Source organism: Canis aureus, chromosome 31 (assembly GCF_053574225.1).
Source record: "Canis aureus isolate CA01 chromosome 31, VMU_Caureus_v.1.0, whole genome shotgun sequence".
Lineage (NCBI taxonomy): Eukaryota > Metazoa > Chordata > Mammalia > Carnivora > Canidae > Canis > Canis aureus.
Genome location: NC_135641.1, coordinates 24,470,673 through 24,483,337, shown reverse-complemented (window position 1 = coordinate 24,483,337; position 12,665 = coordinate 24,470,673). Strand labels below are relative to the sequence as shown.

The following is a 12,665-nucleotide window of genomic DNA, read 5'->3' as shown; positions in this document are numbered from 1 at the left end:
TAATTGGCAACGTCAGGACTCCAGTCTGATGTTCCCCGCTCTTTCTATATTCTAGACTCCTGGTAAATTGTGTGGACAAATAGAAAATCCGGAAGTGTCCAGCTCTAGGAACACATTGTCAGATTGAGAGATAGCAAGACATTCCAGAGGAAGTTATTAAAAATAACAATTGACAAGACAGAAACTGTAATGAAATAATATCCTTTAATTGAGCACATACTCAAGTGAACATTAGGTATTCTCCAAATGCTAACTCATTGCGGAATCATAATTACACTTTGGAGATCTTGTTATCCCCATTGTCCCCATTTAAAGATGGGGAGGCTGAGAAAAGGTTAAGAAAATGTTCCATTGGGCTCACTGATCATCCTTAATAACAACAAACAAAGACCTGCATGTTGTTTTCCAAAGACTCTTGGCAGGGACTGAGGGAAATAAGAGGAATAATAACCTAAGAACTGTGTCAGTGGCCTGAGGGAGGACAGAAGCAGCTCACAGGTGGGACAGCCAGGGCTTCAGGGGGAGGAGCACAGAGGCAGTGTCGGTAGATGAGTCAATACCAGCCTGACTGGAGTGGCTGCAGACTTCTTACATCCATTGGTAAGCCTGGAGCGGTTCATAAGAATGTTTACAGATGTCTTACTGGGGAAGGCATGCTCTGGAAGGAGTCATAGTAGCAGCAGCATGGGGGTTGGAATAATTAAATAATATTTTCAGATCTCCCAAGAGCCATTAGATGAAAACAAAGAAGCAGGTGAGAAGAGGAAGTTGAGAGTTATTTGCGCTGTGTTAATGGGCCGTTAATCAACAGACCCCCACCCACCACCAGCAGCAGCCGTTCCCTGCAATCTGGGGAGACTGTGTGCTCACAAAGCGCCCATTCAAATGCCATGAAAGCTGGCACAATGAAGCAATCAGACAAGCCCTAGCTTCTCCATGGTGCTATACCTGCACCTGTTTTCACAGCAGGAACTCCTTTATCAGCTTTAGAAACTTACAGAATGGAAGAGGTTGTCTATAATCACTTCTCTTCCATCCAGCCTTTGGAGGTAGAGATATTAAAGCCAATATCCAAAAGCTAATTGCCCTCTCTCCCTGGAGAACCAGTGAGCCCATGTGGGTCTGGGCAGCTACAGGTCTATCATGTGGCATCGACATGACTGAGCCCCTTGATCTGTGAACCAACTCCAGCTGTGAGGGTGGGAGTAGGGGTGGTAGTGATGGCTATAGCTGGAGCCAGGGGGATGGGAGCTACATTAGCATCCTCCCCACCACTGTTGGGGAAAATGCATGAGCTGGCTCGTCAGGTGCGGAAGGAGGATGAATGCTTTTTTGATTGCTATAATTGCGGTAAATTGGACGCTTGAGAGTGCCTCTTTAACGAGAAGAATCTCGTGGATGAGACTTAGGGAAGAGGCCCCTCTTCGGATCCCTCTCCTTTGTCCCATGTGTATGAGATAATTCCCCAGCCATTATGGATTATGAATGGGCTGCTAATTTTAGTTGTGCAAGCCAAACAAAGACCCTGGTTGGTAGATCCGGAAGGTGATTCATCTAAAATGATGTTTGTATAGTGAAAGCTGAAGGTCTTGAGAGGCACCCCTGATTATTTAAAACTTTCCTTCCAAAGAGCTGGAGAATTTAAGTGACCATCTCAGCACTGACAACCAAACATGAACTCCGGTACCTTCTTTTCTGCTCAAGGTCTTTCTATCTTGGCGGTGCTGGGTGCTTTGGGTGTGAGTGTCCTCTCATAGTTCTTAATTGGGAAGAATCAGGAAGGCAACAGTGAAAGACCCAGAGTAAAAGCCACAGAGACCCAACATAAACCAAGTCCAACGGTCTTTGGTACCTGTGGGGAGAACAAACAAGAGGTAAGAGAATTTGGGAAGCCAAGTGGAAGAGAAGTTCAGGAACATTTGAGGAAGGTTAAAGGTCGACTGGAGAGCCCTGGTGCCTTCTTTGATTCGTTTGTTTATTGTTTGTGAGTGGTTCTTGGGCTTCTTAGGCTGAGAGCTGCAGGGTTGGTGCCTTTTTTTTTTTTAAGTCCACCATAATAGCCAAGAGAATATTATACTATACTTAGCTGGCTTTGCTTACTTGCTTGCTGTTTCCCTTCAGCAAGTCACTCTATTTGGTTAGGCCTTGAGGTGACCAACTTACCTCAGTTTTCCAGATACTTTACAGTTTTAGCCCTGGAAGTCCTGCATCTGGGAAAGCCCCTCAGTTCCAGAAAAACCATATATCCTGCTTCAGTGGGGCAGAGTACCTAGGGATAAGAGTGGAGAGGTAAGGGTTAGATGTGATGAATTCTGGCTACTAGGCAAAATGCCCCAAAGTTATCTTGATAACCCATTTTTCATCGGCTCTATCCAAACATTGCTGTTGTTTCTGGAAACCTGTTCTCTCTACCCTTTATTGTACTTACTGACACACTTGTCTTTTCTGTGAGCAATTTGAGGGTAAGGGCTCTTCTCCAAGGGACAAAGTACCTGATACCTATCAGGCCCTTTGTTAATGTATTATTGAATTAGATCCATCACCCCTTGGGCCTTCTGTCTATAGGTCCAGAAACCATTCAAATGAACAGCCTCTTAAGATCATTGTGATAACTAAGAGGCTTAAATGCATAAATAGAAAAGAATAGATCCAAGCCCTTGTAAATCTTCTCCTACAAATTTGCTGTGTGACTTTGAATAAATTACTTTCCATCTCTGTAGCAGTTTTCTGATGAGTAGTAAGAAAAACTAATAATGTGGTGGTCTTGTAATATATCAGCTTAGCTAAACTGGAACTATGGATCCTAGAATTCTCTTTTCTGTATGGTTTCAAGTTAGAGTTGGCCACAAGCCAGTGTTCCAAGTTAGGGTCATGTGAGCTTTGGAAGAGGGACATGAAGGAGAGCCATTTAATAATTTTGCACTCTGAAAGTCAGTGAGGGCTGGCACTGTTGTCACCAGTCTAAAAGCTTACTTGATTGCTATGGGGTACAGTTGGTCCTTCAGCTCATCCAGCTCCTACAAGATCCCCTCCTTCAACTTCTCTGAGTCATGGGCCATGTGCAGGTGCTACACTGGGGTCTGGGGGAGCCAGTTCATCCTGATGCCTTTATTGTAAGTCAGCAGCATCATTGAGATTGAAAGGGGTGAGGGACGGATACTGTTCCAGCTAATTATTGTAGGTTCTAGTCTGTTCTTCGTATCTCTACTTTGTGTCTATTTCCCTCTATATTTCTAGTCCTGCTGACTTTAGGCCCAACACTAAATACAGAAATTATAGACTCAAGTGGCCAACATTATTAGCCTCCACAATTGTGTACAGTCCAATCCTTGTAATATATTTCTCATTCTATACCACATGAAGCAATTCTGCTTCTTGGAATCCTGAATGATGCAAGTGATATTTATCAAATGCTTACTATGTGCTAGTAGGCACTTTCTTGATGGTTTCCCTATATTAATTTATTTAAAACACCCAGAGCTTTTTGTGTTGTAGATATCATCCTATTTTGTATTATCTCCATTTCATAGATGGAAAAACTGTAGCATAGAGAGTTTAAGTAACTTGCCCGAAATCAGACAGCTTGTAAAAGGCAGAGCCAGGATTTGAACTCTAACAGTTTGCTAGAATCTGTGCCTTTACGGACAATATGACGCTCTTTCATTTGTAGATTGAAAAGTTGTTCTTGAAGTCTCTTCTGGTCTGAACACTCTATGAAATAGTTTCTGTATTGAATTTCTAACCCCCAGAATAGGGTATCTTGAAGTGTGATGCAAGAATCATCTACATAAAATCACCTGGGAAATTGGTTAAAACACAGATCCCCTGAACCCCTTGAGTCTATGAGATGTGGTGGTAGTGATGGTGGAGGGAGTGGTTTCTGCACATTTACAGGTTTTTCAGGTAATTTTGATAACATTGAGGTTTGGGAATTACTTAGTGTCCTAGAAGAATAATAGGTAGAAAAATAAATAAATAAATGTGTATGTGGTTTGGGGTTTTTTGTTTTGTTCTTTTGAGAAAGGAAAAGCTGTAATGAATCAATTTAGAAGTGGCTTCTGCCTCAGGGCTCCAGTCAAGAAGGTGCACTCAATCGAGTTGGTGGTATCAGAAAGCTCTGGCAGATTTGCCTCTGCTCCTCCCAGAAGCGCCCCTAAAAACAGCTTCAGAATGGTCTTTGATGAGATAGATCGTCATCATCTTGCCCCAAGACAGTGCCCGGAAGCGATTAGAGTGGTAGGAGCTAAAGGGGCAGCAATGCCATTTGCATCCTCCTTTCTGACCAGCCCTCTGTCATCAGCTCTGAGTTGTTAATGAAACATGTCTCCCTCCCCTCTCCATAGGCTTAACAATCATTTGTCTTCTCTTGGGAAGTCAGAGTCCCCCTGGCTGGAGATGAGCAGAGGTTCACTGGAGTGATCTTGTCTATTACCAGCCTCTGGGACTCAGGGTCCTGGAAACAGAGCTGCCATAGGTTACACAAATTGGTGTTAGAAGAAGGCACAACAATGGAAAACCCCTTCACCACCATTTCACTTGTGGTCATCATCAGCAGGCAGGTAGGGTTGGTAATGAAGGCCTCTTCCATGCAGTGATGCTGGCCTCAGGACACCAGCACCCTTGCTGCAAAGCCAGTGAGCAGACCCTCTCAGGCCTAAGGTGGTCCCTCCTATGTGGCAGGGAGGAGGGTGGGGTGCTACTTATGAGTTTGCAAAAGCTTTCCTATGCGCTGTCTCGTTTGAGCTTCTTCCCACCAATTTTGGAATAAATACGTTATAGAACTTAGAATCTGATTGGAGAAAATGTTAATAACAAATAATTTCCTCTCCTTGTCAAGCTTCTCTCACACAAAATGTGTAATTTTTAAAAAAGTATTTCAATTCTCCTAAATGTGATGGTATGAGACAAGTATTGGGTTCTAGTGAGGTGCTAGGTACTGTGTTTGGCAAATCACTTAAGTGGTATCATATAGTCCTTATGGTGCCCCCCAAACAGTATCATCAGTATCATGAAACAGATGGGGAAACTGAGGCTTAGAGAGTTTACATAAATAATCTCATGAGATTTCGAGGAGGGATTGGTGCACCTGCAAGCTGTCAGTACAAGCATAAGCCAAGAAGTAAAGCTGAATTTCTTGAATGGATCTTTGTAACAACCTGCCAATGATGAGCTTCTTAAGACTAAGAACTGATCTAAATTTTCTCCCTGCAGGAGTCAGTTCAAGTGCCAAGACTGGGGTGAAAGGAAACCAATCTCATGCTTTCTTGACTTTGAAATCAGGCTAAACCTGGAGAATGATTCTCCCTTTTGTGTGGAAGAATTCTGATAGTTCTTTACATTCCTCAGCTCTCCTGGAAGGACTTGGCCTATTGTTGTTCCATCCTACATTGGTTTTCCTCCAGAGAAAGGAAGAAAAATACCTCCCTGCTTCCATTTTTTACTCCTATTGAGTCTAATCCCAGCAAGAGGCTGAATCCCAAGCTCAGATGCTCATACTTATAAACAGATTTTTATATTCCCATGTTTGGAAGGTACTTTTCTAATTGTAACAATTTGATCCACTCACTTTACCTTCCCAATTCTAATGTCCTTGTCTAGAAAATGAGGATAATTTCTACCTCACAAAGTTGTATAGTTTTTACCCAAAAGAACTTTACCAAGGGTTTTCTAGATGTCTGATATATAGTGACTGATACAGAATCGGTTACTACTAAATATTACTGAGGATTAATAAATATTTACTAAATGGTTTGGTAGGGACTTGTCTAGTTAGGGAAAATCATTATTAAACATAGGACCTGTTTCCATAATCTTTACTCCTTGTCCCTTTTGACTTATGTACTAGACACAAAAGAAAAGAAATAGAAGCAGAGTAATGACTTAACATTTTATGTTAATGATCCCATATGTTATCCATATTCTGTGTCCAACCATTTGGAATTCTGTTGGGTGCACAACTGAAATATCTAGAATAAAAATAATAGGTGTGAGTGTGAATGTTTTTCCTATCTTTTTTGCCAAGTGACATTTGTCAGGTAACTTTTTTTTTTTTTTAAGATTTATGTATCTATTTCAGAGAGAGTGCACAAGCAAAAGGGGCAGAGGGAGAAGGAGAGAGAATCTCAAGCAGACTCTGGGCTGAGCACAAAGCCTGACTGGGGGCTTCATCTCACAACCTAGAGATCATGACCTGAGCAGAAACCAACAGTCAAAAGCTTAACCAACTGACATACTCAGGCGCCCCCAAGCAACATTTTATTAAGCCAGCCTGAATGTTTATCTAAGAGAATAGGTTAGTGAAAGACATGGTAATTATCTTGAAATACATGAAATCCTTTCATAAAAGATGAATTAGATTTTTTCTGTGTGTCCTCAGGGAAGAATCACCACTGACAAGTGGATATCCCTTCAGAAAATATGGGTGTGTTCGCTTGGTTGGGGGTGAGAGTGGAAACCACTGAATTGACATGATTCTGGCAGAGATCAAGACTGAGCAGAAGAGAAATAAAATACTTCTCATTTAATAATGGGGTTCCACTGACTCCATTTTTAAATGAGTAATTGATTCTATTTTTAATTGAGTAAAGCCCATTTTATCTGAACCATCCCCAGGACCCTCACAAACACACTCACACATACCTGCATAGACACACACATGCACACACACACACAATTTATGTTTGCCTTGGGAGCTTTTCCCATCTTACTAGGTGCCTGTTAAGAGGAACTTTCAGCCTCAGCATTTACAAGAGAATAGAGAAAGGGAACCCTCAAAAAGCAACTCCATGTTCAGCTTCCCTTGGGGATCCAGCACCTATCCTGTGCCCACCTGTCTATGAAATTTGATTCATGACCAACATTATGAGGGCTGAGAGTACATAATTAAAACTTAAGTCATTTTTTTTTCTTTTAAAACTTAAGTCATTTTATATCAGGAAAGAGCAAAAGCTCTAGGAAGAAAAAATTCTTCCTTCATGAAAAGATAACTTTTCATAGAAGGAAGTGGGGTTGAGGTAGAAATTTGGATAGAGACCCTTGAACAATGAGACACCTGATATGAGAGAGGAGGAAATGGCCAAATCTGAAGATGGAGGATCTAGGCTGAAAGCTCAAAAGTGGCCACAGAGGATCTTGACGTAATGAGTCCCTTCATTTTTTTTTTTTTTTTAGATTTAAGGCAATATTCACATTTGCTTCGATTATACTTTCTTCCTTTGTATAATTCTCTTCCAAAATCATCAGAAGTCTTTATAAAAGGAGGTTATATGTTACCATACACCTAGAGATACTGGTCTTGAGAAAATGAAACAATGCCAAGAAAGGGGGGATGCCCTCGTGCCCATCTGTACCTTCTATTGTCTCTATGGACCTTCTCTACAATCAAGTAGACAGGCTGTTGCTAGACAGAAGAACCAGCCACACCCCATCAAGAGAAAGAGTCTATTTCCCTAACCTGAGTCTGATGGGCTTTGTGATTTGCTGTGTCCAATAGGAATGTGGCAGAAACAATGCACCGTTTTCAAAATTAGGCCTTAAGAGACCCTGCAGCTTCCTTTCCACCCCCTTGGAAAACTGCCTGGTGGCCACCATGAGGAATGCCAGTTTAGTCCAATAAAGAAAGGATGGGCATGTGAAGGAAAGCAACGGAATCCCAGGCAACCGTCAGCACTTACTGCTGGACATGAGAGTGGGGTCATCTTGCCCCTTTCCATGCATCCCAGCTTCCCACCTAAATGCACACTGGGGACCAAGAGAAATCAGGAGAGCAATTTCCTGACCAATGCTCAGAGTCATAACAAATAATGATTTGTTTTTGTTTTAAGCCACTAGGTTTTGAGGAAACTTACTAAGCATCAGCCCATTTAATGAAGCAAGAGCCCCAGGTGATGCCAACCATAGAAAAGCCAGAGGCAATAAGAAAGGCCCCCAGTGCTAGGGAGCACTCCAGAGAGGGCAGAGCCATGAACAAAGAAAGGAAGAAGCTGTATGGATTAGAGAATACTGCTCTATAAAAGGAGAAAGAAAGTGACTAAGCAGACACCTAAGGCACTAATGAAAGAAGGAACTTTCTGGCAGAGTTGTTTAAGAATGGAATGGACTGCTTTATGAGGTGCTGAATTCTTTAACATCAGGAGTGTTTAGGAACAGGCGAGAAGGATGCTTGAAGGGCAAATTGGAGCACTATATCGTTGGCTCTGTGAGGTCACTTCCAACATCAGGCACCTGTTAGGTTCTCTGAATCCTGTTTGAGAAGATAGCAGTATTCACAGAATTATGTCAATACATCTCTCATGTTCTCTTGCAAAGAAGCTCTGGTTTATCAAGAGTGGTGATGAAGTGCATGTGAACGAGACAATTCCTCTGTGTTTATGATGACTCCTCTGTGTGCATAGCTTATGGACATTCGTGTGGCCAGGCTGGTCAGAGCACACAGACACGTAGCCACAACAGGCACCAGAGGACTGGGAGATTGAGTTATTGGAAAAACATCCAGCTCCAAAATGAGGCCTCTGGGCAGGGATTACATCTTTTTTGGGGCTCTTCTTGGGGCCCGGCTCTGTTGTTACCATTAAATGAATCTGAAAGATGATCATAATAATGACAACAATAATAATGATACTGTAATGGGCAATACTCCAAGTCCCCACTGGCCTCTTACTGCCTGCAACAGATCTGCTGCTGAGATGAGCCATATCTCTCTTCCCTTTAGAAAAGGTTCACAGAATGCCAAGAGGTGTGTTTGGCCCTATAGCAAAATGCCACTTCCTTTAAGAAGCAGGTGGACCCTCTTGAAATTTCCTTGTGAGAAAGGCTGCAGGCTTGATGTATACTCATTACACTACCTTTCACTGACATTCTAAGGGGGAATTAAACCTTGTGACATGCTCATCAAAAGTTGTGCTGATTCTCCTTTTTAAAGGAATGCAGTGAGGCTCCCAAGACTGGGTTTTCTCATTTCCACATCCCCACCCTCACTAGATGAGGAGAGCTCAGAAGTAGAAAACACTTGGAAAAGAACATTTAGAAATTCCATCAACTAACTCTTTCAGGTTTAACTGCATATAGGAGAACCATACTTCAAAGCAAAGATAAAGGAGCCCAGCAAAAATATTTCCAAGGGAAAACCAAGGGTTGCTCGTAAGCAGCATGCACTTAAACGTCCTCAAAAGAATGAAACTTCAGGAATACACAGATGTAGGGTCTTCCCTTGAGAAATAGAGCCTTTTCAAGCAGAGAGCAGGTCATTCTCTCCTCTTTCAATCTAAACCTTACCTGAGAGACAGTCTCCCAACAGAATCATTGCTTCTTTACTCTGAAACTTAATGGGGAAAGAAGAGACACTATAGGAGCAACGGAAAGAATTTTTGCCCTAGATTGCTAGATGATCTTCAGCAAGCCATTTGCCCTCCCAGAACCTGCGATCACTTCCATATCTTTCTGGATTTATAAATTGGTGAAATCTGGGCATCACAGCCTCTCAACTTCACTCCGTTTTGCAAAGCATTCAAAGGAACACACCCTGAATTAACTCCTTTTGAGATTAGAGATGGGCCATTGAGAGGATGGGGCCGACAAAGGAGGCTCCCCTTTCCTACAGAAAATGTGTGGAATTGAACTGTGATCTGTTGTTTGTACCTTGGCTGTCACACTTAAAGGAATTCTCCTACTCTGTGCTGGGTAGAGGAGCTATGGAGAAGCCAATGAAAGGATGGCCAAGCCTTAAGGGCCAGGGGAAGAGCATTATGTTACGATGGCCCAGTGAGAGGGCACCAAGTTTAGGAGCAAATATAACTTATTGTGGCCCAGAATCAGATGAACCACCCAAGAAGGCAGCTGGACTATGATTAAGAAATCTCCTCTCTTCCTCTGTGTGTGTCTCTCATGAATAAATAAAATCTTAAAAAAAAAAAAAAAAAAGATTTGTGAAGGAAAGGGAAGGTGAATTGGTGAATTTCTTTTTTCTATTTTTTTTTTTTTTAGATTTTATTTATTCATGAGAGACACACAAAGAGAGAGAGAGAGAGGCAGAGACACAGGCAGAGGGAGAAGCAGGCTCTACGCAGGGAACCCGACACGCGGGACTCGATGCCAGACCTCCAGGACTACTCCCCGGGCCCAAGGTGGTGCTAAACCGCCGAGCCACCCAGGCTGCCCAGGAAGGTGAATTTCTTCCTAGCATCACTTCTCTAATGACATTTCTATTTTTTTTTTTTATGATTGATTGATTGATTGATTGATTTGACACAGAGGCAGAGATATAGGCAGAGGAAGAAGTAAGCTCCCTGTGGGGAACCTGATGCGAGACTCAATCCCAGGACCCTGGGATCAGGACCTGAGTCAAAGGCAGAGATGCTCGATCACTGAGCCACTCAGGTGCCCTCCTCTAATGACATGTCAAACATCCATAACACCGTCTGCAAAAGAAATTTCAAATATTCCAAGTCCCTCCCTCCTTAATATACATACACCACAGTGACCCCCATTGTACAAAAGTAGAATGTTCACTATAAAGATAAAAGACTCTTGGGATCCCTGGGTGGCACAGCGGTTTAGCGCCTGCCTTTGGTCCAGGGCGCGATCCTGGAGACCGGGGATCGAGTCCCACGTCAGGCTCCTGGTGCATGGAGCCTGCTTCTCCCTCTGCCTGTGTCTCTGCCTCTCTCTCTCTCTCTCTCTCTGTGACTATCATAAATAAATAAAAATTAAAAAAAAAAGATAAAAGACTCTTGATGGAATCACTTTACCAACAATAAGCTAAAACCCTGTACAATTAACTCATGGTGCCTTTGGGCTGATGGTGTTGAAGGCGCAGGCGGTGACTTACTGCCCTCAGCAAGGCACAGACTAGGTGAAGCGCTGACAAGCCTGACAGAGACACATTTGCTCTGGCTTTCAATCCTCTAATCTTTTCGTAAAGAAGGTGAGAAAGGAACTGGTTTGCTGAGAAACTCCAAGCTAAAGGGCAGATCTGGGCCATAGCTTTCTAGATCTTCAGCAGACTCATCCTGAGACACAAAAGAAAAACTTCTTTTCTTTAATAAAAGTTCCTCAAACTGCTGAAATCACCACCAGCCTCTGAGTGGGTGCCCTGTTCATTCTCCCGGGGTGAGAAGCTTTCGTAGGGAGAAAGGAGCAGAATTATTTTTCAGCTTAATCAAAGTGTAATTGACAAGTACAATTGTGAGATATTTAAAGTGTACAAGGTAATGACTCGATATACATATATACTGGGAAAGACTTTCCCTACCATCAAGTTCATTAGTCCCTGGCTGGCTTATTTCACTTAGCATAATGCCCTCCTCCACTTCATCCACATTATCCCAAATGGCAGGATTTCCTCCTTTTTTTAAGGCTGAATAACATTCCCTTGTGTGAATATCCCATGTTCTTTACCCATTTCCCTGTTGACAGACACTGAGTAGTTCATACCTTCACTATTACAAATAATCCTGCAATGAACACAGGGTGCAAATATCTCTTCAAGATAACAATTTTGTTCCCTTTGGAAATATACTCAGAAGTGGGATTGATATGATAGCTCTACTTCTAATTTCTTGGGGAAGCTCCACACTGGTTTCATAATGGCTGTATCAGTTTATGTTCCCAGCAAAAGTGCAAAAGGAACTCCCTTTTCTCCACATCTTCACCAGCATTTGTTACTGTCTTATCTTTTTGAAAGGAGCAGAATTCAAGGAAGGCTTGTGGAGAAGACAGATAGGGCCTTGGTCTTGCCAGCCAGCCAAGAACCCACTTGAAAAATACCAGCTCTGGGGATCCTTGGGTGGCTCAGCGGTTTAACACCTGCCTTCAGCCCAGGGCATGATTCTGGAGTCCCGGGATCGAGTCCCGCATCGGGCACCCTGCATGGAGCCTGCTTCTCCCTCTGCCTGTGTCTCTGCCTCTCTCTCTCTCTCTCTCTCTCATGAATGAATAAAATCTTAAAAAAAATACCAATTCTCTTTAAAGGTGAGTTGACTGAGTGCTGAAATCTAAAGGGCAGCCTGAGAAGCAAGACTTTTTTTGTAATGAGGTATAATTTACATACACAGATCACAGGCATACAGACACATTTTATCTAGTATCATTTTCCGCTGGCCTGGAGAACTTTCCTTAACAGTTCTCCTAGTGCAAGAGAGCTAGTGGCAAATCCTCTCAACTCTCATTGGTTTTTATTTTGCCTTCCTTTAAAAAATATTTTCTTTGAATATGGGTTTCTAGATTGATATTCTTTTCCCAGTGTATTAAGGATGTTTCAATTTTCTCTGCTTTGAATTGAGAAACCAGTGGTCATTTTTATAGTTATTCTTTTGTCTTTCTGTAATATATCTTGCTCCCACATCCCACCCACACTGCAGCTGCTTTTAAGATTCTTTTTAATCATTTGTTTAACACATCTTTGTGTACAATAATGCCATCAGAATACAGTGTGAGGTGGGATGTGTGTGTATGTGATTATCCTGCTTGAAGTATACTAAGCTTCTTAACATCTGTGAGCTTATCTTTTTCGTGTCATTAAAATTTTTTCAATCATTACTTCTGTAAATATTGTCTCTCTGTTGTCTCTTCATGGTACTCAAATTATGCCTACCCAGGATTCCTTGGTATTATACCACAAGACAATTTTTCTTTGAAATTCTGTCCATTTTCTTCCAGCATATTCTCTC

At 42.3% G+C, this 12,665-nt stretch overlaps 1 protein-coding gene across 12 annotated transcripts in view; it reads right to left on the bottom strand.

Moving 5' to 3' along the window:
• Positions 1-12,665, bottom strand: part of RTP4 (receptor transporter protein 4) — a 114,042-nt gene that overhangs the window by 61,308 nt on the left and 40,069 nt on the right. For 8 of the 12 annotated variants that reach the window (XR_013369472.1, XR_013369473.1, XR_013369474.1 and 5 more), the window contains exons 2-3: positions 2,164-2,269; positions 1,688-1,852 (exon numbers count right to left, since the gene is read on the bottom strand). The gene's annotated coding sequence lies outside the window, so the exon portion shown is untranslated. Of the gene's footprint in view, positions 1-187; positions 1,853-2,163; positions 2,270-12,665 lie in introns of those variants that run through there. The other 4 variants (XR_013369481.1, XR_013369482.1, XR_013369478.1 and 1 more) reach the window with 3 other exon arrangements.